This window comes from Sciurus carolinensis, chromosome 5 (assembly GCF_902686445.1).
Source record: "Sciurus carolinensis chromosome 5, mSciCar1.2, whole genome shotgun sequence".
Lineage (NCBI taxonomy): Eukaryota > Metazoa > Chordata > Mammalia > Rodentia > Sciuridae > Sciurus > Sciurus carolinensis.
The window spans coordinates 30967284-30971435 of NC_062217.1; the positions used below are offsets into that span (position 1 = coordinate 30967284).

Below are 4152 nucleotides of genomic sequence, written 5' to 3' on the forward strand. Positions count from 1 at the left end.
AAGTAATCCCTCTCTGCCATTCATCACATGGACTTTGGTGACTTGTTCCAACTCCAAGGTAGTCATGATATTTCAAATTTACTGAGTTCTCCCCTTCTCTGTCTTTTTCAGGAGGTAAAATATACAAGATATAAAATTCTCCATTTTCATCATTTTTAATGTGATTCACGGGCATCAAGTACTTTCACATTGTTGTGCAACCATCACCATCAGTCTCCCAAAACATTTCATCTTTCCTAGCCGAGACTCTGTACCCAATAAACTCCCTTTCCTCCCTATCCACAGACCCTCGTAACTGCTACTCTATTTTTTGGTCTCTGTGAATCTGGCTATTCAAGTACTTCACATACACAGAATTGCATAATACTTATCCTTTTGTATCTGACTTATATCATGTAGCATAATGTGTTCAGGGTCATCCATTGTCCCTCACTGCCTTAAATCTACTTTGACCACAAAGAAAGTCATATTCCTTCTTCAATTTGTGGAATTTATTTATTTTTTCATGTGAGAATATATGTAGTTTCACTTCCTGTGGATATGTAACATACAAAGATGTCATAGAAGGGTAAAGGTTATATACTATTGCCACTAAAACAAGTACAGAAAAAGAGAATTGGCCCATTGACATTGCCTCTAAGGATGCGAGCAAGAATCTATTAATGGAATCCAGAAAGAGTACACAGGCACTGAAGGTGAGAAGTAATATCATGGACCTCCTGACCATCTGGCCTGCCCTTTCTTTATGTGCTCCTGAATGGTAAAGAAATTCTAGACCCCATTTTCTCCCGTAATGTCTCTACAATTAAAACCATACACCATAAACTTCCTCTAATCTTGTGAATCTTTCTCCATTGATTTCAACTGGATACAGAATTCAAAAAGTGTTTTATCTCCAATATGTTTCACTGTGAAGAATCAAGCATATTTTTGATATTAGTTGGAATCAGAAGTTGTTTTAATTGTGTGTCCTAGGCAGCAGTTTCCCTGAATCACTGCAAGATCTTTTTGTGCTATATATTATGGTATAAAGATGATAGAGAGAATGCTCTCATCGGCAGTACATATACTAAAATAGGAACAATACAGAGAAGATTAGCATGGCCCCTGTGCAAGGATGACATGCAAATTTGTGAAGCATTCCATATTTTTTTTTCTGTAACCGTTTTGGAAAAAAAAATCATTCTTCCACTAAAAATGATTTTTGCTCAATTTTTTCAAAAAAAATTGTAATGCATTTATTTTACATAAAGAGAAATGTTAGTTATTGGAAAAAACTTCAGAATGTAAAATTTTTTCAATACAATGGAAAATGTTTTTACTAAGTAGGCATTTGAGATCCAAAAGAGAGCTCAGACAGCACTGCTATGATTTCCTGAGGGACAGCCCCCTCCTCAACCAGCACTGATAAAAAGTAAAAGTCTTTTGACTTGCATGCCATCAAGTACAAATAACATCCTTAAAGATCAGCCTACACCACTGAAGAATCATGAGAACAGTGTTCCAAGAAACAATCAGGCTGATGGGCTCAGGTCACATGGCCTTTGTACCATGATTACAAACTGCTCATATTTACTTGTAGCTTTCCTTTGGGGAATTCTAGACAAAAATAGACCACTATTTAAATTTTTTTACTTTTTCCTTAGCATTTTTAAATGGCAGTAATTAATGGGCGCTCCTAATTGTCATAAGAGTAAATACCATCTTTGTCTCAATGTATTTTTACAGATGATATATTTCTTTGGAATTTAGCCTCTTGCTCTTAATAGTGGAAGAATTGGCCCTTGACCTATTAAAACATTTGTTTCTGTATGTTACTTGATGTTTGTCTTATAATATAAATGTTTAATCTGATTTTACACACATGTGACTAATCTGCATATATTGAAATCTGATAATTTGATTAAAAAATCATAAATACAAAACAAAACAAAGATGATAGATAGATGGATAGATAGATAGATAGATAAATAGATAGATAGGTAGATAGATAGATAGACATCATAAATATATATGTATACACCACACCTAGGTCACAAAATAGGAGTGTGTGTGTGTGTGTGTGTGTGTGTGTGTGTGTGCGTGTGTGTGTACAGATACTGATACAAACAAGGATAATGGTGTTTCTAGATATTGGGAGAACAGTAAGGATAATAAATGTTTCAGTAAATGTCTGATGAATTATGTTGGGAAACCTGGTCAATCTGCACTGCCACTATCTCTGATATTTAAAAGGCCATGCAAGAGGTATGGCAGACCATGGTGGATGTCACCTTGGTACATGCTATAAGGCACATAAGAATCTGAGAAGAGAGAAAAGGAATTTTTGAAAACTGAAGAGATAACCTAGATTCTCTTGAATGCTCTTCACGATATCCAAGTAAAAGATTCAAATTCTTTTTAAGAGTTTTGGCTGAAATTCTCCAATTTGTGTACAATGAATCAAAATGCAGCCTATAAAAATTAAAAAAATTTTTTAAAGTTTTGGCTGTTGGGTGATAGTTCCATAGAACTCCATTCAGAAAGAAGACCATATGCAGCCCTGACTTTTATTAGGGTTATAAATTATACTTCCACTTTTTTCTCTCCATCATTAGAAAGCTCTCTGTATGGCATTAACTGAGCTCATTCTCAGTTGACCATTGTTTCATTATTCTGAGTAATTACTACCAGCTGCCACAACAGACAATCTCCAAATCTCACTGACAACAAAGACAAATATTTTTTGCATATTTCAAGCCTTAGGCAGATTTTGAGACTCTCCATTTAGTGACCCAGAGACCTGGGTACCCTTCATTTTATTTGAGCTTCCATCTCACGTGTGTCTTCCAAAGTTACCACAACAGGGGAAGAGAGGATGGAGAAGACACACATCTCTTACCTGCCTTGGCTAGGGAGTGACTTACCTAATTTCTGCTTACAGTCTATTGCCCCAAACCAGACACAAAGGAAAATGGAAAATGCAGGAAAGCACATGGATAAAAGTGAGCATCAAGCGTCTCTGCAACATTGTTCTCAGAGTTAGGCCAAAAGAAGAGAAACTGTACTTTCCTACTGGAAAAATAAGGCCCCTGTGTTCGAATACACACAGATAATAAAACATCCATGGAAAATACAAATAATGCTTGTGTGTTTGGGTATATGCAGGATAACATAAAACCCATGGAAAAAATAAAATACTACACAGATCTCCAATCCAAAACAGAAAGCTCTGGAAAGCTTTTCCAATAACTAGTTCAATTAAAAAACATGACCTAAATTGAAGTGAGTGTATTTAAATGTGTATCTAGACCTGAGGTTTTCATTTAAGGAGGAATAACTCTGAATAATATATATATAAATTAGGAGTAAGAGTAGAAACTAAATTGGAACAGTAGTTAGCAATATTTAATTTGTCTCTATGTTTCTAATTATCTGTCATGTAAATCAATAAGCCAACATTTACAATTTCCTATTATCAGGTATTGGTTTAAATATGTTGAACTTATTAGCTCATTTAACGTTTAAGTTAGGTATGAAACCCAGGCAAACTCATTTCAGAAGTTCTTTTCTTTACTATACCACACTATTCCCATATAGAATTTAAAATCACATTAGGATGATCCTTTCCCTTTTATGTGGGTCTGTCAACAGTTGATAAGCCAAACCTGAGTTGACCAATGTTAAGCACTGACTCATGAATGTTTGTTTATGAGAATTTTTCCATAGAATTTTAACGAACCATTGGTTCTACTTGAAACCCTATGAACTAGAAATATAGGCACCTCAATCTTAGTTCCTCTAGTTCACAAGACTTTCTGAGTAGGAATTCAACTGAGCTGTAGGCAAGGCCATGACACAAAGGAAATTTCAATCAATACTTGAAAAAGATAGCTTTGGCTTGTTCTAAGAGATTACTTGGGCAAGTTCTATTGGTAAGAATGTTTTTTGTAGTAAATGTATTAACCGTATTAAATCAAGATTGAAACCAACATGACATAGCCCTCTCCAGCTTTAAGGTGTAATTGACAAAAATTGTTTTTATTTACAGTATACAATGTAATATTTTTATATATGAATACACTATGAAAAGATTAAATCAAGCTAATTAATATATCCAAAACCTCATATATTTATTTTTAAAGATTAATTAAATAGGGCTGGGGAGATAGC

General features: G+C 34.5%; 1 non-coding gene across 1 annotated transcript; it reads left to right on the forward strand.

Annotated features, from left to right (window-relative positions):
* The first annotated feature begins 1047 nt into the window (after window positions 1–1047).
* On the forward strand, window positions 1048–1152 carry LOC124986084 (U6 spliceosomal RNA). Its single transcript, XR_007108985.1, has one exon. It is a non-coding gene; the product is annotated as a U6 spliceosomal RNA (small nuclear RNA).
* Window positions 1153–4152: the final 3000 nt, after the last annotated feature.